The sequence below is a fragment of the Camelus ferus genome, chromosome 9 (genome assembly GCF_009834535.1).
Source record: "Camelus ferus isolate YT-003-E chromosome 9, BCGSAC_Cfer_1.0, whole genome shotgun sequence".
Taxonomy (NCBI): domain Eukaryota; kingdom Metazoa; phylum Chordata; class Mammalia; order Artiodactyla; family Camelidae; genus Camelus; species Camelus ferus.
The window spans coordinates 53,049,850-53,074,663 of NC_045704.1; the positions used below are offsets into that span (position 1 = coordinate 53,049,850).

At 48.2% G+C, this 24,814-nt stretch overlaps 1 long non-coding RNA gene across 5 annotated transcripts in view; it reads right to left on the bottom strand.

Moving 5' to 3' along the window:
* LOC116665824 overlaps nucleotides 1–24,814 on the bottom strand; it is a 132,461-nt gene that overhangs the window by 1,574 nt on the left and 106,073 nt on the right. For all 5 annotated transcript variants that reach the window (XR_004322540.1, XR_004322539.1, XR_004322537.1 and 2 more), the window contains exons 7-11: nucleotides 12,153–12,296; nucleotides 7,600–7,785; nucleotides 7,342–7,508; nucleotides 5,637–5,852; nucleotides 4,439–4,555 (exon numbers count right to left, since the gene is read on the bottom strand). This is a non-coding gene — a long non-coding RNA (uncharacterized LOC116665824). The remainder of the gene's footprint in view (nucleotides 1–4,438; nucleotides 4,556–5,636; nucleotides 5,853–7,341; nucleotides 7,509–7,599; nucleotides 7,786–12,152; nucleotides 12,297–24,814) is intronic.

Below are 24,814 nucleotides of genomic sequence, written 5' to 3' on the forward strand. Positions count from 1 at the left end.
TCTGTGTGTACATTTTTTATGGAATGGAATTGTGGCAGGAACACACTTCTTTGACTTTTGCTCCCAGCAACACATCCACCCTAACAATCTCCCAAGGCAGTTTGGGGCACTCCTCTATCCTTTAGCAGAACTCACTTCAGAGGATCTTAGACTGGGGGAAGTTTAGAAATCTGACTTTAACACTCTCCTTCCAACCAGTATACGGTCAGAATCTTCTTTGCAACATGCTGGCACGTGAACAGACAGCATGCAGGGCTGATTTTACTAGGCACGGCAGTAGGGCCCATGAGACTAAACTCAGACTAAAGTCAGAGTTAAAGAAATGACTATCATTCAGCATGGGTTAGATATTTCATTATACAGTCATAAACATAATTAAGTTTTTTTTTATGGAAGAAGGGGTCCACGGAAACCAAAGTACCTAGCACCCACAAAAGTCCCTGACAGCATGTACTTGATTAGCCCTAGTGACAGGGTGCTCACTACCTCCCTATTTTACCTTCCACCCTGTCTATCTTCCCACAGTCCTGAGATTTGTCAGGAAAGTTTTTTGTTTCTTGGTCTGTCTACGATCAAGTCGTATGCCTTTCTTCTATACATGAGTCCTGACTTTACACACTCAAAATGCCATGTATAATGAGTCCTTACATCCCTCAGGGTCTCTGGGGAATGGAAGACAACCAACGTGGCGCCTTCTCCCTGCTTTTCCTTTTCACTTCTAGACACAGTCAGTGCCTGTAGCATTTCCACACATACTGGAATTTCAAGTGCCCCTGCCTCCTGGTTGCTGCCCTCTTTGAGGGTTCAGGTGCTGCACCCAGCTCCCCAGGTGTGAGCCTCTCATCACAGAGTGAGCACCGCCCTCCGCCTCCCTGAACCACATCTGTCTGCTCCTCATGCCGACCGTAATTTCACGAGCCTCGCTGGCAGACACATAACACCAGTGACTCATCATGCGTGGCCCTGGGCCTTTTCTTCTCACGTTTCCCCCATCCTCTGCGTGTGACCTTATGTTTTTGAACCCAAGCACAGAAACACACAACCATCCCCCATAGGCTTCACTTCAGTAGATTCAGCCTGTTCCCTGCTTGTCTAAATCTCTTTGGACCTAGAACGTGCCATTGACTAGTTCAAATTTTCTTCCCAGGCTTGTGCCAGCTGCAAATGAAATTGATGGGCTTTTTCTATGATATAACCTCTCTGAAGCAGGGCCCTAACCTGCAAAAAGGGAGATTGTCAGGGTTAGAAATTGTGCCTGTGAAGGGTCCTCCACCAGGAGAGGCCCCGGGGAGCTCCACGAATGGCTGGTGCACGCCTCCACTTGCTGTTGTCACCCTGAGTTGTCAATGTCAACATTGCGAGAGGCCAAGCCCCGGGGCACCCCGGTAGAGACTGCCTCTCCAACTCCCAATCATTACACGGAATGACTCCCTGGATTATTCAAGTCCCCTAGTGGACATTTTCAATTAAATGGGCCTAAAATATCACCAAAGCCACAGGGAGGTGCAAATCAAAACCACGGTGAGATGTCACCACACACCTGTTAGAATGGCTATCATCAAAAAGACAAAAGCTAAATGAGGGTTGGCAAAGATGTGGCAAAAAAAGGGAACCCTTGGACACTGTTGGTGAGAATATAAATTGGTACTGCCACTACGGAAAACAGTATGGGGGGTTTCTCAAAAAGTTAAAAACACAACTACCATATGATCTGGCAATTTCACTTATGGGTCTACATCCAAAGGAAATGAAATCAGTCTCTTGAAGAGATATCTGGACTCCCATATTCATTGCAGCCTTATTTCTAATAGCCATGATACTAGAACAACCCAAGTCCCCACCCACAGGTGAATGGATAAAGAAAATTGGTACCCACATCCAATAAAACATTCTTCAGCCCTGAAAAGGAAGGGCCCCCTGCCACTTGTGACCACATGGGTGAATCTGGAGGGCACTATGCTGAGGGAGATAAACCCGACACAGAAAGACACATACTGAATGATCTCGCCTGTATGTGGGAACTTAACATGTCACACTCACAGAATCAGAGATTAGGATGGTGGTTTGGGGGGATCAGAGGACAGGGGAAAATGGAGAGATGGTCAAAGGGACAAAGTTTTGGTTATGCAAGATGAATAAGTCCTGGAGACTACGGTCACCAGTGCTGCGCCGTATGTTGTATCGTGTAATTTGCTAAGAGGGCACATGTTAAGTGTTCTTAACACACACACACACACACACACACACACACGATAGTAACTGTGTGAGGAAATAGGTATTTTAACTAGCTGGACTGTGGCCATCATCTCACAACGTATATGTATACCAACCGTTACGCTGTGCCCCTGAAATATATACAATTTATATTTGTCAATTACATCCCGATAAAGCTGAAAAAAAAAAAAACCACCCAGAACTGGCCCATTTGGTAATTTAGTTTAAAATTACCCCATCTGGATGCCCTGCACTCACCCTTCTAGTCAATTCTAAACTACCCTGACTTTTTCATGGTATAGACAGAGCTCTCTGTTGAAGATGGCAGATCCTTTAGATAACGGTCTGAAGTCTCACCTGCCCTGCTCTTTATAAACCTTTGCCTTGTTGAAATACATAGTAGTTGTCCAAAGCTGGGACCTCAGAGACTAATAAAAAATAGATGTAACCTAGAAAAACAAAGCAGAAGGGCTCCCTGTGTGTATAAAAGCTTCTTAGTGATCCGTTCCTTCCTCCCTGGGTTTTCTCTTGTTTAGATCCCCGCTTTCCCTGCCATTTCCTGATGCCAATTTTGAAGCCTGGAGGCTCCAACTGGGTATTTTCTGGAACAGAAGAGTTCAGAGTTGCCAGCGCCCACTCTTGAGCTGCAGCTGGTTCCCCCCGGTCTCCCTTCAAAGGATCTCAGTGTGCGGGCTTTTGCAGAACCTGCCCTTTGGGGTGCCTGTCCTGCCTCACAGCAGAGAGAGTTGGAAACGAAAGCAGTGAGTGTTTAGGATCTGCTGTCCTTGGTCTGTGTCCTGTCTGGGAGCTTGACCCAGAGCATCGGAGCTTTGGAGGAACGATGGGGATTCTTCAGAAGAGCGTCACTGACTGTGGACTCCAGGCTCCAAGAAGAGCTGCTGAGAGACGCGGGTGCTGGCAGGCTGGGGACGGAGACCAGCCTGGAGACAGCCCGCTGATTCCCCCTCCGACCTCAGCAAAGCTTTCCTGGCTTCTCCAGCTCAGCATTCAAACTGAAAATGGACTGGATTGCAGGGGAGGTTAAAAAAAAAAAGAAATCCAGATTGTATGGAGGGAAAGCCCTCAGCCCTTTGAGGTTGAACAGAGGGTGGGTAGGTAATCGTGGACCAGACACCCACACACACACACAGAGCTGGCATGCTGGGATGCTGGTGAACACTGATGGGTGGTAATGACAAAGTCAGACCATCTGTGGAGTCGAAACAACAGAGCCAGCGTGGTGGGGGGCAGAATGGGGGTTGGGGGGCAAACCTTCCTGCATCGCCAGGCCAGAGGATGCTGTGATTTTAGAGGAACGATGTTTAGAGCCTTTGGTGGCAGAGCAGCGAGGGGTCACTGGGGGAAGATACCAGCCAGGAGGTGCTGCACTCTGCTGCCAGGCCAGCACGGGGTGTGACTTCTGCTCCGTCCCAGGAGTGACACCCAGGCGAGCCAGAGGACCCTGTCTCTCGGCCCCAGCCTCCTCCGGGATCAAAGGTGGAGAGGGTCTTGGAATCGTGGTGAGCATGTGCACTCAGTGCTTGGCACAGGTCAGCCACCCCCTGGTGAGTCCTGGCGAGAACTGATTAGCTTTGCGAAGGGCTGTGCTGATGTTCCGTTTCCCTCTACGGGGCCGGGTATGGACTAGGGTCTCAGGAAACATTTTCCCTTCTGTCTTTTCCCTCCTGCCTTAAAGCCGTCGTGACCCCTGAACCTGGCAACCTGGCATAGTTCCTCCTTCTTTTCCTTTCTCTTCAGTCTTTGTATTACTTTGTCCCCCTGGAACCCCAGCCCTCCCCGTGTCCCCTCTGTCTTGTCTGCTGGCTCACTGTGACTCTTCAGGTCTTGGGTTTCCTCTTAAAAGCTTCACCTCAGTCCTCGTGTTCTCCAGCCCCCAAGGTGGGGGTTGCCGGGCCTCTGAGTTCACTGCCTTAGAGTCCTCACTGCTCCATACTGGCCCCCACCTGCCCTAGGAGCGTCTAGAAGCCAGGACCACTCCTCTCACCTCTCCATCTCTTTGGCCTATTGCAGTGCCTGGCACACAGTAGGTGCTCAATACATGTTTATTCAAATGAAAATGACTACACAAATGCTCTGTTTCCTTGCCTTGTTTTCTGAGATTCTTAGGCACACAGGCTGTCCTGCCCAGTGTCCCAGAAAACAGGCCTGCGAGTGGGGCAGGGTGTCTGGACGCTGTGTTGCAACAAGATAGTTCTGCACTCACCTCTCACTGGTCCGGCTGGCCCGCCCCTCAGTCACCAGGAGGCTTATCTTGTTCGCTAACGAGCCTGCGTCTTCCCGAGCTGGAACGGGGTGGAACCGTGGTGGAGATGTGCGGACCCTGGGACCAAGATGGAAATCAGTCCACCTTGCTGGGATGGAATTTGGGATGAGCAGAGGGCCGCGTTCAGGTCCCTGGGTGGACCAAGGTGTGCCGACTGGCTGCCACGCTGGCTGCTACCACTGAAGCGGGCCCGGTTCCAGCCTTGAGTCACAGCTGCCGCCCCAGGGCTTCGAGGCACACGGCACTCTTTTGTAATCTTCCAAAAGGAATGCCAGCCTGCCCCCATTTCCACACGCCCGAGTCACGCTCATTCCCCGAGGTGCGGCTTCAGCGCAGGGTGGTCCGGGCAGCTCTGAGCAAGGGGACTGGCATCTAACAAGCATTTAAGAGGGCTCAGTTGTGAACGCGGTCGCCACTGCTTCCAGAAGCCCTCCCTGACTCCTGCCTTTTATTCATGGATCCCCACCGGTGTATCTTGACCTCTGTTCCAGAGCCTTCTGGAACTTTGGGAATGTGTGACCAGGCAAAGGTGACCTGCCTGTCAAAGTGTGACCTCTGAGTTCTTCACATGTTCTGCACGTCCCCGTCCTCAGCATGTCATGGGGGTGCCAATTAGCCCTCTTCCAGTTATGGATGGAACAATTTTGACCTAAACTGACTTAAGCAAAAAGAGGACTGATGGGCCCATGTGACCGAAAGGTACAGGGACAGAGCTGCTGCAGGTCTGGCTGGGGCAGGAGCCACACAGTTCCATCGGAGCTGGCTTCCGTCCACCTGTTGTGTTTGCTGTCTACTGCATGGGCTCTGGGCCAAGGCTCCTGGTGGGAACACGAGGGCTGGAGCAGCTCCAGCTGTAAATCCCCATGGAGTAGGTCCCATGGGAGTGGGTCTGAGTCCTCAGTTGGGCAAATCAAAGTCATGGCTGGGTCAAATCCGTCTGGGTCATTTGCCTGGTTATCCGCCCACCCCTGTTCCGATCCCAGTGGCAAAGGGATGAATACGCTGACTGATTCAGGCTTACACTCAGAAATGAGGTGGGCAGGGACCTGGAGAAACCTCTGCGTGTGACAGAGGAGCTGTCCATCCCAGCGTGAGGCTCCCCCATCAAATGAGAACATTTCTAACGACGAAAACGTACCTGCTACTCACCCAGGCCTTGTCCTCAGCCTTAATCACTGGCTGTTCCCAACAGCCCTCGGAGATACGTGCTGCTGTGATTGCCCTCTGACTGAGAAGGAAATTAAAGTTCAGAGACGTTCGGGAGATTTTCCAAGGTCACTCAGCTGGGCTGGTCCAAGGTATGAATCCAGGCATGGCTACAAAGTTCATGCTCTTAATCATTTTCTTGTATTTTCTATTGTAAGAGGGAGACAGACGAGAAACAGACAAATAATATGCACTATACTGTAATGTAAGGTGGTAGAGTGTAGTATCATATAATATAGTTTAGTATTACATAATATAGTATAGTATTATATAATATAGCATAGCATTGTACATCATATCACATATATCAAATGGACAAATAATATGCACTATACTGTAATGTTAGGTGGTAGAATGTAGTATCATATAATACAGTGTAACATTATATAATATAGCATAGCATTATAAATAATTTATATCACATCATAACATCATATCATATATTAAACAGATAAATAATATACACTATACTGTAACGTAAGGTGGTAGAGAGTAGTATATAATACATTATAGTGTTACATAATACACTATGGTATTATATAATATAGCATAGCATTGTATATATCATATCATATTGTAACATATCATATCATATATCAAATGGACAAATAATATACACTATCCTGTAATGAAAGGTGGTAGAGCGTAGTATCATATAATACAGTATAACATTATATAATATAGCATAGCATTGTATATCATTTCACATCACATCATAACATATCATATCATAAATCACATTGCGGAAGGGGTTAGTGGCCCATTTTTGTATCCATTCCAAGAACACCTGTCACCAGCATGGAACATCAGAGGTACTGGATAAATGTTGAGCAGCTGACTGAATGAATCATTTCATGAGCAGAGTGTGAATCCTTTGATCCAAGAACCCTGTTTCCTCCTGGCAATCTCACTTTTATGACATTCCTAGGTTTGTTGCAGTCGCACAAGCAGAACAAATAATCAGAAGAAGAAAGTGTGAGGCAAGATCAGGTGAGCTGAAATTTCTAGACCCGTAGCTCTCTGGCTTCCAGCGGGGCTGAGTGTTTACAGCGATCAGGCTGAGTCTGTGTCCCTAAGACGATCTTAGTGGACACTTTAGGTGGAAAAGAGCCCAGGAAGGCTGTTTCATGGGCAGGTGGAAAAGAAGTTAAGTGTCAAATGCAAATGATAGAGCTTTTGTACTTCATCTTTTCCCCTCCTTTTTAAAAAATGCCTTTGGCATTTTGGAAATCTGTGTCACTCTCCCTAAACCGGTGTTTGCTACACACAAACATGCACGGGTCTGTTCAGTGTGGGTTGTTTCTGAGTGCTGGCGTGCACAGGGTGAGCTGAGAGGGGAAGATTTTGTGTTTTGTTTAGCGGCAGCTCTCTTCTCCTGGCCTTCTTAAAGCATAGGTTTCAAGGCAAATTAATAATCTCGGATCTCCTCACTTCACCTCTGCCTCCCACTCTGTAGCCCAGTAGTAGATAAGGCATTTAATCAAAGCAGAAGAATGATTATTTAAAAAGGCCCCTGAGATTATGCTCACATCTGCAGTCAGAATTGCTAATATCTCACCTCCCTCCACCATCCTGGTGTCATCTGATTTCAGTTCCCTTGAGGTGACTAAGAGTCTAGTCATTAACATAACACCCACCTGCTTTGTTGGAGTTTACCGTCAGAAAGGTCTGTTTCCAGAAACTCCCTGATCTAAATGCAGCTGCAGGGCTGGCCCTTCTTGGCTACTGCATAGGTCCATGCATTTTCTTTGTAATGGAATCACTTCCCAAACTCAAGCAACAACATGAGATTCCAATGCATGTTCTATATCACAGGGAGGAAAGACTCAGTTTAAAGTTACAGGAGAGAGGAATCAGACTTCTAGAAGTTAGCACTCGATTGCCCACATTCTTACCTTTCCAACTACATTGGGATGACTTGGTAGTAACGTGATGATGATGATGATGATGAAACTACCACTTTCCACAAAATATAGGGGGCAGAGAAAGGATCCAGATCCCCTGAAGAAGCAATAACTCAAATCCAGAAAATGGGAACTTCTATAAGATAAATGTTCCAGGTTCTTTGACAACTAAATGAACTGCAAAAGAGCGGAGGAGAAATGGGGACTGTTACAGATTAAAACAGGCATTTTTTTAGATCTAAAAGAAGTGGCTCAAACCCAGAGAGGGAGCAGTAGGCCGGTGGGAGAGACAAACGTCTACACAGCATTGCCTGTCGAATGTCCTCTCATCTTTCTGCGACGAGGTCTCCTTCCCTGGGAGAACTTCTTTGGCTGCTTCTCCCTAACCCAAGTGGGGTGGTGCATTTCCACCCTGCGCTCCAAGGCCCACATGGCATTTGTGAGTGTATGTCGTAATTATACGTCTATGTTTTAATTTTTAAAAATTTGAGCCAACCCTAGATCCACATGCAGCTGAAACCAATAAAGTGCAACTGTATTGCCTGTGTAGATTTGCCTGACCACCACCTCGGTGCAGACCACAAGGATCCCTCCTGCTAAGCCTTGTGGCATTGCCTTTTTCTATGTATTTCTCTTGGGATTCTGTGAGCATCTTGATCCAAGGGTCTTATGTTTAATCTCTGCGTCCTGGTTCAAGCCAACTCCAACCAGCATGTGACTTCTAGGTGCTCCTCTGTGAATGCCTGTGAAACAGATCCAAATTCTATCACAGTAACAGAGAAGGAAACTCGGAATACTCTCTAGAAGGTTTTGGCCAACAGCGACAGAGAACATCTCGAGGCACAAAGCACTAAGGACATGCATCATATGGGATTTTGCCGTCTGCAGAGGATTGTGAAGATCTCAGTGGTGACTATGGGGTCACATTGCCTTAAAATATCATCTTTTCAGGTGATTCAAACAGAAACTTAACACGAAGGGAGGGATAGAGTTCTCTGTAAAATGAAGCATGTATGCCGGACTTTTATTTTTTGGTCCCAATTGTGTTCCTTTGCATCATCTCTCCATGAAAATGGGGGCACTCAGGGATTAATGCACTCGAAAATTATGGACTCATGGTGACTCAGGCCATGGTGACAGTGCCTAGAGCAAGGAACTGGAGGTCCTCAGCAAGAGTCTTGGGATTTATCTTCTATAGACTTTCTCATGACAGACTTGGAAGAGGAAATGCTTTCTTTCACTGGCCTCTAGCCTTATTCTTGTGGTTCATCCTACTAATGGTAGAATTTTCAGAAACCATCTTGGAGTAGCAGGGATCCTCAAATTACCCCAAGTACCAAGTCATGTGCTTCACTGATGCATGGAGACACCAAGGACACTTCTGAATCCCAAAGTTGTGCAGAAAGAACAGATACCAAAGCATGTAAGATGACTTTGAGTTTCTTCCAAGATCAAGTCTTGAAAGGCAGTGACCAGTTGACTGTTACTGAAACCACTAAGGGTCAAGTCTTCCTTCATTGGAAGCCTGCTCTGCGTCAGGCTGTGTGTGAGTTGGGTAGTTAAAGGGATTAAAAAAATCCCGCTACTCATCCATGTATCTTCCATCTGTCTGCCCATTCATCCATCCATCCGTCTGTCTGTCCATCCATCTAGCCACCCATTTGTATGTACAGAATGCAAATTTTTAGTAGCCCCAGGGCACACATGACATGCCATTGAGGCAACAGTAGCTTTTTGAACTTTTCTGCAACATCTTTTGGGCACAAACACATCTTTGCCTCTTAGACGTGACAAGAACACCAGCTGCTCAGAATATAAGCTGAACAGCTTACTGGTGACAAAAAGAACCCATGTTATCTTCCTCCTACTTTAAGTAAGAGAACAAACTTGAGAATCTGAACAGAAAAGTAAACGGTTGCTGTGAATATGCCCGCCCCCAGCACTCAGATTATTTTGTGTTTTTGTTTTCCAGAAGTGAAAATCTCAAGAAATGTAATCTTTTTCCCCTCGCTGGTGTCTATCTGTCCATATCTCTAAGGGAATCTACCACATGTGGAATTCCCTGTGATGATTCCGTTTCGCCCAAGGAGGAATAAACTTTCTCCTTAACAGCTTCGCCCAGCCTTCTTGAAGCTGCTTGGTGGCAGAACACACCTCACAGACAGGCTCAATCTCACTGGTTGCCTGTTCTTGAGAACCAATGCGCATAGATGAAACTGAATGTTCTCTAGAGTTGAAGGTTTAAAGACGTGCTGTGTTGGACCCAGTCTGGGGTTCATTTCAGCCACCTGGTGAATGCTCCCTCATTCTGTCCTGGGCTTATGTTTCGCAGCTGTTAGAAATAAAATCTAACTGGCTGGTCATCCAGTTTCTTCACATACAGTGACAGAGTCTCACTGCCAGTTCCCCTACTGCCAAATCCTTGTCTATAGAGATTTTGTACAAATTCTGATGTTAAGCAACAGGAATTGGGAAGAGAAAAGACACACTAAACCAATGAAAGGAGAAAAGATACAGGAAAAAAAAAAATAAAGCCAGGGCCGCACATTGTGCTCAGCGAGTGGAGACACTACAGTGGGTGCCAGAAAGAGCGGCAGGGCCGGTCACGGTGCTGTGCTGTGTTTTGAAGGTCACCGGTGAGAAGTTGTTAAGGTCAAACCCCCTTACATAGCTCACAGGTTAGGGAACGATTAGTGAGGATGTCCTCAAAGACAGGGCTTGTCTCCTTGTTCTAAGCAAGTCGGTATTCTCACCTTGTCTTAACTAACCCTTGTGGATAAGATGTTCAGGGGAGTTCCTTCTCTGCAGAATGTCAGAGCTGTGTCAAAGGGCCACAGAACTGGGTCTTAGAAGTCCACCGTTCTATATGTATCTGTATGTATCTTTTTCAAAGCGTTTCTATTTCCAAGCATGTGGTGGTAACCCCCCACCCCCTGCCATGCCACAACGCCTGGGCACATGGTAGCCAAAGTTGGTTTCCTTCAGATTTCCAACTTGGGAGGCACAGGGAGGGGTCCATGTACCTGCTGGGCTATCATTCCCGTTGTAGAAACACTGAGTGTCAGGCAACTGACCCGCCAACATGCTTTACTGTTACAGCTGATAACTCTTCCTGTCTAGTGCTTTGGAATTTCCACTGGGAAAGAAGGATTCCCCAAGCCACAGCAGGGTCGGCGGGGCTGGGACCAGATCCTGGCTGTCCTGACTTCACTCTCTCTGCAAAGTCTCCCCTGGCCTCTCCGTCTTAGCCTTGCTGAGAGGCGGTTGACTGGGCTGTGAAATGAGCTCCCCCGTCTCTGGGAGGCTCCGGGACTGGCGAGCTCTGTGACGAGTCTGGCGCCTGCGCTCAGTCAATAGCCACGGAGATTGCTGTTGTTAGTGATCATCGGCTTTCGGGGAGAATTCATAGAAATGTGTGACTTGGCTTGTTTTGCTTCTGAGAATCGGAGGTTAGTGCTTGTTCCTTGGAGGAAGTTCTGTGGCTTAGAGAGAAAGAAAATCGTCTACCAAAGTGACCTTTACCCCCAACTGCTGTTCGGTGCCCCAAACTAATGAGCCAGGATCTAATTGGGTAGAAGATGGAGAGGCACGGGAAGTCACTCCGTGACGATGACCCGGTCCGAGGGGTTCCCTAGTCATTGTCCCAATGGCTTCTGTATTAAATGTGTTCAGTTTGCTGGCAACAAGCTGGTTTTGCAGATGAGATGGCCTGGCAGCTCCTTCTGGGCCTCCCAGCCACAACCAGGAAGTTGGGAGGGGCTCTGGGGATGGAGAGAGACCATAGCCTGGGTGCTCCCTTGAGGTGCCCACCCTGTCTTTGCTGGAGGAGGAAGAAAACAGTCACAGACCCACTGTCGGTCAACCACGATGGGCCACCTGCCAAGGAGGTGAGGGCAGCAGGGCCCGGGCAGCAGAGCCTCCCCAGGCGCCGAGTCACTGAGGGGACCTCCGCAGGGAGCCTTGTGGGGTGAGCAGCCTGGGCTCAGATCAACCTGTGGTCAGCATCCTCCCACATGAGCCGCCAAGATGACTGCGCGGGCGAGGGCGGCGCACCGGGCATGGGGAGGAGGCGGCGGCTTGGGAAACAAACCTGCCCCCTCTCCATCTCCCCTGATGGGAAGCCAGGGCTTGTGGGGCCGGGGGCGGGGGGCCTGGCTGAGGGCACGGAGCCACCCAAACCACTTGGCTTTTGAAAGATGGGACTTGAGGTCAAACCTGAGTCTTGAGAAATCCCAGGATAATGACCCAGGTCCTTCAATTCTAGTGCAGACTTTAGATGATGGTTGAATGTAAGAAAAGAAAATCATGCTCCAAGTCACTATTTCACGTCCCAGTACCCCCGGGGCATGGTTTAGAGGGGCCCCCATAAACGGCCATTGCATCTTAAAGATGTGCTCCCCTTGGTAACCATCGTACTGTACCCACCTCCTAATCGCCAGATGCTTCACAGGTCACACTTTGGATACCTCTGCAGTTTATCATTGACTATTTGTCTTTCTCTCCACATGCCTGTGAGCTCTTTGAGGGCAGTGATGGACTCTTACCTTCATAACTCCAAACTTTGGAAATGAGCTGTTGCTGTGAATGTAAGAGAGTGTCCTTCTTGGCTGGCCCCTAGGGCCAGAGGGCATTTCTTTGTCTCAGGATCCAACCAGGAGATTCACCTTCTGCTCCAGTCTTGAACACTCCTGCGGGGATAGAAGTGTGTTCATTGTCTGTCAGCATAATTAAAATCAGATTAAAATGCACACTTCCCCCCAAATGACACAAAACCTAGATGTCTAATGTTAATACTTTCTATGTTCCTGGGTCTTTTTTGTTGGTTTTTTTTTTTTTTTTTCCTATCTTTCTCATCAGCACAAAAGAATGTTCTTTCTGTTTCTGACTTTACCAGAAGTCACACTTTATTTGTGTATGAAAAGCTAAGTTCCTAGTAAAGGAAGCACCATCATTCTCTCTCTGTACATTGACTACTACCTGGGGAAAGCCGTCTGCATGAAAATGTACCACATCCTTTCCATGAAAAACCCGCTGTATTTGTAATGCTTTGTTGTCCGGAGCCTGTTCTCCCAGCGTCCCTGGGGTCAAAGGTCAAAGTCTTCTGGCAATGAAGAGTGAAAAGGTCACCAAGAAGAAAGGTTTCTGATTTCTCTAAAAGAGCAAATTCCCTTCCCCAAAGCTATTCCCGCCCTTACACTCTAATGAGAAGAAAGAGGGCGATTTGGGGAAACCATCATGTAGTTTCTGAATGTGACATCAGTGAGAAGTCGTTTGGAGCAGTGGCAGCTGCATCAGCTGAGAAACTGGGGAGCCAGCTTTCTGTTGCTCTCTACCCCTCCCCTCAGATGCCATTGGTACGCAAAGTCTGAGATCCCATCTCAAGTCCATCCTCACTCCTCTTTGTACATTCACCTCCCTTAAAAAAAAAAAGCTTTATTAAAAATAAAACAAAAGGGGGGTTATAGCTCAGTGGAAGAATGTGTACTTAGCATGCATGAGATCTGGGTTCAATCCCCAGCACCTCCATTTTAAAAAAAAGAAAAAAAAAACAGCTTGAGATATAATTCAGACACCGTACAATACATTTAAAGTGTACAATTTAGTATTTTTTTTGAAATATATTCACAAGGTCTTGCTTCCATCACCACTGTCTAATTCCAGAGCATTTTCATCAATGCCCCTCAAAACTCACACCCATTTGCCGTCATCCTCCATTCTCCCTTCTCCCCGGCAACCACCATTTGACTTTCTGTCTCTATAGATTTGCTAGTTCTGGACATTGCATATAAATGGAATCATACAAAATGTGGTCCTTTGTGTCTGGCTTCTTTTACTTAGCTTAATGTTTTCAAAGTTCATCCACGTCGTAGTATGTGTCAGAACTTCATTCCTTTTCATGGCTGAGTGGTATTCCATTGTACGGATACACCACTTTTTGGTTATCCATCCATCAGTTGATGGACATCGGGGTTGCTTCCACCTTTTGGCCATTGTGCATAATACTGTGAGGAGCAGTTGTGTACAAGTTGTCGGACTGACACACGTTCTCATTTCTCTTGGGTAGATACCTAGGAGCGGAATTGCTGGGTCATGTGGTAACACGTTTAATTGTTGGAGGAACTGCTCCACTGTTTTCTGTCTTTTCCATCTTCTTTTGCTGGGACCACACAAGGGCCTCTTGAGTGTTCCCTTTGCCTCTTGTGTTGTCGCCTCTCTCCGACCAGGTCTGCACCCCACCACAGCAGGGAGCAAAGTCTCTCACCCAACGGGCACCTTTAGAGTCTGTATGGAGAACCAGAAGTGCAGTTTGCCGGTCTAGGCAGCCAGCATTAAAGCACTCACTGCGGGAGGTAGTTCACCACACCCAGAATTAAAGTGCAGCTCCTTACTCTGGTCCAGAAGGTTCAGGAGCATCTCCCCTGCTTTTCTTTCCCTCCTGTGGATTATCCTCCAGTCCCGCTGGCCTTCTGGGGACACTGGCTCTCTTCTGCATTGAGCCTTTGCACATACCATGTATTTGGTTTCCCCTGCTTAGATGAGTACATGCCATTCTTCACAAAGCTGGCCAAATGAATGAGTAAATCAATCAAATTCAGTGTACTCAATACATTCACTTACTCGAGGCCACACAGCTGGTCGATGGCAGAATCCCCACCAGATTCTCACTTCAAGGACTTTTTACTAGTTTGTTTTAAATCTCTCCTGGTAGGTGATCATCTAACAGATCAACCCGTACCGCAGTCCTTTTCTTTAACTTCTATATTAGGGCCTCTCGACCTCAGCACTACTGATATTTGGGGTTGGATAATTCTTCGTGGAGGAGGTTATCCTGTGTGTTATGGGACCGTTCTGCACCCCTGGCTTCCACACACTGGAACCCCTGCTCCCCAGACCTCCCTAGTTGTAACAACCAAAAATATCTCCAGACATCGCCAAAGTCCCTTGGGGGACAGTATCGTCGCAGTTGACAGCCACTGCTCTATAGCTATTCAATGAATACTGGAGCTGAGACTAGCCAAGTGCATTTTCCAATCCCTACTTACCAAAGAGTTTTACCCAATTCCCCTTTAATAAGGCAGGAAATGAGACCTATACGAATTCAGAAGAAATCTGAACAATAAGATTGGAAATCAAAAGAGTTTGTGATTGATCTGCAGGAGAATGTTTGATTTGCCAGGTTCCTCATTCTTTCAGAATTTTGGTCAACAAATACCAACTTAATGGGGTCCTAACCACCCTGGGTCAGGCAGGTAGTAAGATCTTGCCTGTTGAGCCATTTCCTCAAGGTATTTTCCAGGTAGTTCGGATCGCCCTTTTCAGAGATCAGAACTTTGCAGCAGAGGAACAGGAAGGGGGAAGAGAGGATCACAGAAGAGGACCCTGTGACAAATGGAGCCCGTCTGTAAGTGGTTCATGCTGATTTCAGCAGCTTGTACCTCCCTACAACCTCAGTCTCAGGACTGAGTCTGAGAAGCTGAAATTAACACAACTGCCCTGAGCCAGTGACTTTCCAAACCAAGCGGCTCCCCAGCTCCTGCAGTGCTGTTCAAACTGGGAGGCTCCATCAGTAACCCCTGGGAAAATGTGAGTCTTCCTAGCTGGAGATATCCAAATACAAGATTCAGCCTTTTTCTCCCTGGCAGAATTAATAAATTTGCATGATGCAAATTAAATGTTTAATTAAAACTGAATACTAAAGCCTTTTCAGGAAGTTATAAAAACCCTCTGGAGGAGGTCTGGAAGCCAGGGGGGGCGGGGTCTGTAAGTCTACCAAGCATGCCTCTGCCCATCAGACACCAGCTTTCATCTCTGCTCTGTTTCTCTTTGGTACCTGATTGTTTTGCAGTTATTAGAGCTGCTTGATGTGATGATCCAACAATGTTCAGGTGACTACTAAAATGACAAATATTGGAGAACCCCCCTCCAGCAAGAATCTAGAATCCACCTCCTGGCCCATCCCATGGTGGGAAGGGTGCCGGGTGCCTAGAGCAGAGCCTGTGTTGGAGAAACAGAAATATCCCAAGAATAGTTTGAAGCTGCAGGGGGGATGTGCTTAGGGACGGGATTTGGTTCCTTTAGATGGAATTGCCAGTAAGACTTCTCCGGGGCCTCGGGGCTGGATGTGTTCCAAGCAGAGAAACCAGGCTCAGAGGATGCACCCCAGGTACTCTCACCCTGCAGGGGGAAACCTTATTTGGTAGCTGTATTAACTGAATCCTCACTTCATGCGGACTGATGGAATTCATATCAGAATGTCCCTTTCGCTGTTGGCGATGTCCCTCACTGATTGCCTCTGCCCTCCAAAATAGAAACTCTTAACTTCACTGCTGATTTTTTTTCCAGTTTGTTCATTCATTCACATGCTCATTTATTCCATAAAAGCCGGATCCAGAACCTTCTATGTACCTCTCACTGTATTTATCCCAAAGATCAGCCTTGATGTCCTAAGTGCCAGGCGCCGTTCTGAGTCAGTTACATGCAGCCCCTTCTCTAATCTCCACAAGTCTTTTGAAAGCAGAGGGTTTTCTCCAGCTGGAAGCAGACGGGGATGTCAGAGAGGTTCAAAGCCCAGGGAGGATCTGACCTGCTGTCGCTGGTTGAAGGGGTCGGGGGCGGGGCACGTGACAAGGAGGCAGTGTTCCCCAGAGCCCAAGCAAGGTTCCCACCTGACAGTTGAAAAGAAATGGGGACCTTAGTCCCAGCACTACAGAGACATTACTTCTGCCAATAACCCGAATGAGCTTGAAAACTGATTCTCCCCCAGAGCCGCCAGTGAGGAGCTCGGCCTCACCGGCACCTTGATGTTGGCCTCGGATGAGCCCCTGCACTGAGAACCCCGCTAAGCCTCCTCAGGCTTCAGACTGACAGAACTGTGAGATCAGAGGTGGGCGTTGTTCCACGCCACGAGGTTGGTGGTTTTTGTTATGCAGCAAAAGAAAACGCTATCGGCATCCCTTACCACTGCGAATAGACTCATTTCCTTCTCACGATCAGCCGGTAAGCTGGATAGCATTCTCTCTCGGTTACATGTGAAGAAACTGTAATTCAGAGAAGTTAAGATGCCTACCCAAGCCCACACAGCTTATAAGGGTGCGAGGGAGATTCAAACCACAGTCTCCTGACTACAGTGCTGATGCTTTTCGACCTATCTGCACTGCCTCGGGCTGATGGACCTTGGAAACCTCCAGGGTGGGTACTGCCGCGGTGACCCTCTCTCTGAGACCCTCTGGCACCATCAGTGAGGGACACGAGGCGTTGGAAGGAGGAGGACACAGCCACTGGCCCATACAGAACCCTGGTGTGAGCAGAAGCAGCCCCATGGGCCCGAGAGCCTGCTGGACCACACAGACAGTGGGGGCCACAGAGAAGAGGGGAGGGATGTGGAACGGAGGTGCTATCAGAGGAGAGAAAACAGAGAAGATAACAAGGTCCGGATGTGGGGAGCTTCTAGCTGTCAAGCTTTTCTCACAGTCTAAGACACACCAAGGCGACATCAGGCACTGTATTGGGTCACACCCCCCAGTCCTGGGGAGAGGAACCAGCCCTCCATGTTGTCCTCTGACAGGTCTCATTCAACGTTACAAATCCCAGCCTGCCACCACCACCTGGCTGCCTTCCCTCCTGTTCTGTCCTAGAGGTCAGAGGCTACGCATCAAAACACTTGTTCCTGACCCTGGAGGCCTTGCGGCTCACCTGACCCTCACCTTCTGGGGGCAGACCCACCTGTATTCTGAAGACAGATTATGCTGAAGCCATGAGCAAGATTCTAATGTTTGACTTCTAGAGCATCTTTAGAAATCATATCAATTGCTTCCTGTTCTGATTATGACAGTATTTTCTGCTCACTACAGAAAATCTGGAGACAGAATAAAGGGAAGAAACAGGGGTTGTTAATAGTGCTTTCTCCTTCTCCTTCTTGTTCTTCTTCTGTTTTTTGGTAATGAATATACCAACATATATATCCAGATATGCAACTAACTAAAGGGTATTTTTAACAGAATTGGAATCAGGCTGAATTCACCTTTATTCACCCACTTTTCACTTCATAATCTGCCATCAACACTTGCCCTGGTACTCCTTGAAAACATGTCTTCGTTGACCACATAAAAATCATGCGATTATAAAAGGGTTTCTTTGCTTATTTTGCTTATTTGTTTGTTTGGAAAATACTTTGCAACTTTTCAGTAATATACATACTGCTTTGCTCTCCATCCTTGTGCATGATTTCTGAATCCTGGCTGATTTCCCCAGGACAATGACGAAAAACTGGGGTTGCTAGGCTGTGATGGCTGATTTCACGTGTCAGCGTGGCTGACCGTGGGGTGCCCAGATTGTGCCGTATTTCTGGGTGTGTCTGTGAGGGTGTTCCTGGGTGAGCCTAGGATGTGAATCTGTGGACTCAGTAAAGGAGATGCCCTCCCCAAGGTGAGTGGGCATCCGCAAATCCACTGACGGCCTGAACAGAACAAAAGGCAGACGAAGGTGGAATTCATCCTCTGCCTCCTTTTTTTTTCTTTTTCCTGTCTCACGGCCTGACCTGGAACATCTCACCTCATCTCTCCCCTTGGACTGGGATCTAGACAGCTGGCTCCCCCGGCTCTCAGGCCTTTACACTCAGACTGGATTATACCACTATGTGACATATGTGTACGCAGTTATCCAGTAGGATATATACATACCCTAGTGGGTCTGCTTCTCTGGAGAACACTGACTGCTATGTAGGTTAAAATGTATACATATTTTAGGATGTTAACATGACGAAGTAGTTTCTAGAAAAGATGTACCTGTCTTTCCACACTCTTGCTAATGGAATGTGTTCCATAATTTTAAAAAAAAATTGACATCAATTTGAACTACAATATCTCTCCTGGAACAGCCCTCCACCAGTCTGCCCTAGATTTTTCTCCTTTGACAAGTCTTCCACATACTAGTTCCAAACCACCTCCTGTACTGAGACCAGTGGCAACGTTCCCAAGCAGCAAAAAAAAAGGACTAATTAGGCAACTCTTTCTTTATGGATCCACATTGTTTATCTATAAAGATCTCCATTCCATCTCGTTACACAGAACATAATTCAAATGAAAACCAAATGCCAAATAGTATTTACTTTGAAAAAAAGGGGCATTTTTGGATAACTATGTTTAAATCTCTATAAATTTTTCAAATTAACTATTAGTCCATAAGCTCCTATGCCTGGTTCGTAGCCAAGGACTGGCGGTACCGTTCAGCAGAGTCTCTGGTGAAGAGAGGAAGGAAAGAGAACGGCACTGACTGAGGACGTACCGCACCCCAAACTCCACATCAGCGTCTGCTGTCTATATTATTTCTTTTGAAGCCGCATGCGGGATTCTTTCCTGCGTTTCTGGGCATAGAGAAATTAATGTCCATGTTCAGGAACCTGCCAAGGATTGTAGCCGGTACTGTGCTGAGCGGAGGGAAGATCTGAACCCCGGTCTGTCTGCCCCCAGTCCTGCGCTCACTGGGTCCTGTCACCAAGTACTCTAGACGCAGGTCCCAAGCAGGTCACCACCCACAGCAGCCAGCTGCGCCGCACAGAGGAAAGGCTCTCCCTCCTGGTTGGCTCAGTACCCCCACGCTTTCCCTCCTGCTTCCTCAGATCAGCTTCCCAGGTAGACTCTCCAAATCTGAGTGCCTACTGCAGCCTCTGCTTTTAGGGGATCTCCAAACTGAGACATCTGCTTAGAAAACCTGAGCTCCGGAATGACCCAGCGGAGCAGGGAATCACTCAAGTGCCGACTTCCACGTTTTCTTTGTCTTCTGGTTCCACAGAGGCGACTTCAGGGTGCCCAGCCACACAAAGCCTCTCCAGGGAGCGACACCTGCCCCAGAGGTCTCGCCTTCCTCCCAGCTGAGCCCACGCGTGACCACGAGTGAGTCACAAATGAAAGGCGGAGACTCTCCCTCCGCTGCTAGGTTCTGGGTACCCAAACCGCACTTATGTTTTCATATATGTGTTGGGATGATTCAGCGGAAACTTCTGGGCAAACGGATCACCATAGCAACTTTCAATAGACATCCAGCATGCAAATTAGAGAGGGGAAAGGGCCACTTTCTCAATGGCCCCAAACCATCATCCTCTGAACCCTCCGTGGATTGAATTCTAGACCCTGTGAAGGTTTAATGCAGAGTCTGCTTAAATGCAGACTGGCTCCTGGCTGGGTCTGTTGGTATCTTCAGATGCTAAAGCAAGAAAAACAAAGTCCCGGGGTGGTTTCTGCACTCTGAATTGTTCGTCTTGCAGGCAAGATGTCTACAGTGGAGCCGGCAGACTAGGGTTCACATCTTCTCTGTGCCATTCATAAGCTTCAGAATCTTGGCCAAATTATGAAAACTCTCAGCCTCAGAATTTTCATCTGTAAAGTGGGGCTAAAATACTTGCTTAATAGAGATGATGTAGGATGTGTCTGAAACAGGGATTAGAAAATGCTTGGTGCGTATCAGCCTTTCGATAAATGACAGGTACTGTAATATCCCCTTTGAACCTTCTAAGCCCATTTTCTTTAGAGGCCCTCCCGTAATCGAATCCCAGTGTGGAAACTGTGGTGTTGACAGCCAGGGTGTAAATGTCAGCGTGGCAAACTTTCAAATTGCCTTCCTCTAGCCCTGCTGTCCTTCGAGAGCCTGGTGAGAACTAGGCTCGAGTGTTCACCTCATCAGTTGACTTGATGATGACTCCAAAGGGGAGCACGTGTACAACTCAAGGTCACAGGGCGGCAGGAGCACAGAGCTGGGCCTGGACACGAGGCGGTCTGCCCCTGGTCTGTGCCCTGCCCTTCTGCACAGCTCAGCTCTGATTCAGGGGCCCGGAGTTTGTGCTTATGTCCCCAGCTCCCAGGAAGGGTGTGAAGGTCATTTCGGTTCTTCTGCAGGGAATCCTGACTGTGTCCAAGGGGAACGCTGGAGAATGACAAAGAAGATTCCACTCCACGTGGACCTCAGCACCCCGGGAGCAGCACAGCCATTATGATTCTTTTTGATTCCCAAACTCTGAGTCTCTTGGGTCCTAGCAAGAAGGTGTTGATCTGGGTAATGCGAGGGGTGTTTTAATAAAGGGAGTGTGTACAAAGCCCAGGAACATGGGGTGCAGAAGAACCTTAAGGGAAAGTCACGTTTCCTGGGGCTTCCAACTTCAGGGAGCCAGTCCCACCTCCTGCTGCTTGAAAGGGTAAGGGAAGGGTACATGGTTCCAAAACTCAGAGAGAAGGGGGGAAGAGGGAGAGAAGAGAGAAGAGAGAGAGAGAGAGAGAGAGAGAGAGAGAGAGAGAGAGAGAGAGAGGGACAGACAAATGGCACACGCACTGGTTCACTGGACAGTGCAGCCTGACTCGGAATCAGCTGGAACCTTCAGTCAAGGATACCAGCAGCCCGCAGTGACCCCACTGGGAAGGAGGAATAGGCTCACCCCTCTTCAGTGTCACTCAGAAGCCTGCCCAGATGGACGCTGGAGGGCTCGGGGAGCCCATCCATGTGTCTACCTAGATCTGCCTCCCGGAGCCCACGGATGATTGGACAGAGGTGGGGGATGGACGTGGGGTGGGTGCAGGCAGAGCTCAACAAAGACACCAGCACAAAACTGAATGAAGGGAAAGAGGCTCTTAATACCCTGCCCCACGTCCATAGTGCTGTTACAATTATCCCCCCAGTGAACATTCCAGAAGCTTTCATGGAGCACTTGAAGATGGGCTCTCATGTAAACGAAAGCCCTTCTGCCTTGATGAGTCTCCTTTCTACTCAGCGCCTTCCTCCCCACACATCTTCACAATCCAGCCCACACTCTGTATTTTGTGACAGAAGATTAGAAATGGCCTCAGTTTGGTTTCCTCTTAAAAACCCTCCAGAATTACACTTTGGTGGTAAACACTCAGTGCTGGTTTTGTCACTGCATCCTTCGCATCAATAAACTATATGATCTAAATGGTAGGAATATAAATCTCCGCAAGGCATCTGGGTGGAGAGAATGGGAAGGGCTGGGAGATAGTTACACATCTTTCTTTAAATCAGTCTGAGTCTTAAATGGTAGTGCAAGGAGGAAGCACGTGATTCAAAGAGGGTCAGTACATAATTTTAAAAAATGGCTAGCAACAAACAAAAGGGGGGACGTCTATGCACGCATCAGTTACATATGAATATATCAGGTGTATAGTCATTTAATGATGTGTTTGCACTAATGGAGCAATCATCTCAGTCAAAACAGAAGCTACAGTAGCCACATCCACAGGTAAATTTGTTTCTTTCAAGATAACAATGAAAAGCGAGGCTAGAAGACTCTGGGCCTCCCTCCCGGGCTGCTCCTACCCTGAGGACAAGGTGTAGTTTCCTGCCGCTTGGGAAATGTGCTTTTGGGAGTGGCCAGGTGTGTTCTGGTGCCACTGGAGGTTCTGCTTTCCAGAGAATCACCAATAATCCCATCATCAAGTTTCAGGTTTGGCAAGAGGCACATAAAAATGTTCTCAAGGCGTAGTGTTAAAAAAAAAAAACAAACCCTCAACAAAAAACCCAGCAACCCAGGCTCCAAGGAATATGAATGTTGCCTCTCCCAGCATGCCTTCACAGACACAGACAGGGTGGGACGTGGCCCGGGATCTTCAGGGAGCAGGTGTTGTCTCTGGCAGGAGATGTGGGCCACCAGATAGCATCGTCCGAGACATTAACATGGCGGCAGAGAGTTGTCGGGTGTTCACGTGGGGCCCCACAGAAAGATGGAAACAAATCAAGTAATTTTGTCAGATAAGGTTTCAACCCTCCCCTTCTCCCTCCCTCCTTGTCAACACCTTCCTGAGAGAGAGACAGAGACAGAGACAGACAGACAGAGACAGAGAAACAGAGAGATAGACAAGAGAGACAGAGAAACAAAGCGACAGAGACAAAGAGAGACAGAGAGAAGACAGAGACATGGAGAGGCAGAGTCAGAGAGTCAGAGAGATAGAGAGTGAGAGCCCAGGTTACGAGCACAGTCGTTTTCAGGCTGGGATACACCAGTGACATGAGAACACATTCCGCAGGGACACTTCCTGGGAGCCAGTCCTGCCCTCCGGGAGGTGTCCAGGCAGTGGACAGACAGACGAGCCTGAGCTCGGGATTGGAGTGCCGTGTCCTGTGATATGGAAGCTCGGGATGCCCGAAGACCAGCACCAGGTGGAATTCCAGGTGGGGCGCTGGCTCTGGGTGTCAGCAAAGCAGCTCCCTGCAACCCCAACATGGTTCCTGCTGACAGTGACTTAAAACACAACTCAGTCGTGATCACGGAAAAAGCTGCACTGCGTAGTCTTCATTTATCCTCTTCCAGTCTGACACTGTTGCCACTTGTCATTAAAGGTAGGGCTCCTGTCATCGTCCACCTTCTAGTTCTTGGAATCCCTAAAAGGTTGAATTTAGCCATATTTGGGAGCTGAGATCCCGCAAATCTGGGGGTCTGTGGGATATTTCTCAGACAGGGTGATGCCTGAAATGAGTTCCTTATGCTTTAGAACAAAACAGAGAAGGAGCAGGCCAAGGGGAAGAAACAGCAAAGGATGTTGCTGGGATGCTGGCATCCTTCATTAGCTGTTCTAGGGTCCCCGAGCTACCTCCTCCCGTCCCGTACCCAAGTTCCTGCTGGGATGGGGGGTGGCAGCTCCTGCTGGGATGGTAGCGCGCTGTGTGTCCATGTCAGACAGCCCCATACAGCACAGAGTGCAAAGTCTGCCCCGGAGGGAGGGCTCCTGAAGTGCGAGCATCATCGCCGCTGCTGCTGTTCATTTATGATTGGAGGTCCTTATGTCTTGGAACAGCGGACTGTCAATACTGCTGCTGTACATTCTCAGAGGAGATAGCGTGATGCTGCCGGAATGTACAAACTCACACGGATTCACTTGCTGGGCGTTCATGCGACACCACCTTGGTGCACGAAGCTGGGTCCCAGAACAGAGCCGCACAGTGGCCCTCACCTGCCTTTGGACCTCCTGCCTCCAGAGTAAACCACTCAGGCAGAAGAGTCTGGGGTTACCTCTGGCACGGGCAGGTAAGACCTCAGAGGATGAACGGGCACAGGAGGATTTTACTGGAGACCCAGAGCTCACACAGCGAATGAATCCCACAGCTGCCCAGCTACCCCCAAACCAAAGTGCCCACCCCGAAACTCTCCCAAACGGATCTCATGGTGAAGCCAGCACATCATTTTTCATTCTTTGCAGCAGTTACTACCAGGAGCCTTAGTGAACGCTGTTGCTGGCGACAAACTAGGAAACATCAGGGAGTCGGGGCCAGGAAAGCAAGGTTTATTCAGAGTCCACTGCATGTCAAGTCCTGAGATTTTAGATGTGTCTACTGAAAAAAAAAACCAAACAAACACACACAACCTCAAAGTTGAGAACTATGTTTTATTTGGTGGACTTTCTGAGGACTTCAGGCCTGGGAGGCAGCCTCTCAGATAGTTCTGAGGGACTGCTCTGGAGAGGTAAGAAGGAGCCAGGGTATATAGGAGCTTTTGCAACAAAGACCAGGTAGTCGGGACATCAAAAGATGGCTGTTAAATGAAGAAAGCCAGACACCTTAAGATAAGGGATTTAGTGCTATTCTGCGTATGGGAAGATGCGAGAGTCTGGGCTCTTTGAAATCACTCCTTTGATGTGCACCTTAGCTCTCTAGGGTCAGCGTGCTGGGCTTGCCCATCCTGAGTCCCCTCTGGGTGCACCGTTGGGGGTGGCTGCGGAGGCTGAGGGCTCTGTCTCCATCCTGAGTTCCCTCAGGGCTCCCTGTCGGGGAGGCTTGTAGTGGCTTGATGGCTGCAACATCCTTTGTTTACTGATATGGCAGGCAGATGGGTGATCAACTCTTGTCTTCTTAACTCTAGGGTAATTGATGCAACTACCTCCCCAAGTTATGGATGAAGAAAACCGATGCCTAAAGAGGCAATTTTCTTCCTGGACATTACAAAGCAGATCAGAGCCTCGGTAGAACTTAGCTCTGCTTGCTTGGTTTTATCCAGATCTTTCTTTTCCTCTCCTTCTTCTTAGTGCAAAACTGGACCAGGGAAATTACCCCAGACTTCAGCCAAAGGACCTCTATGAAACTACAGAAGAAAATGAGACCATGCTGCCTTTACACACTGGCTCCTTTCTGTGGGCTTTCAATAGAACCTGTGTCGTTATGGGGAGAATCCCAAGTAGACATGTGACCAGATCAGTCTCAAACTTCAACCTAGTAG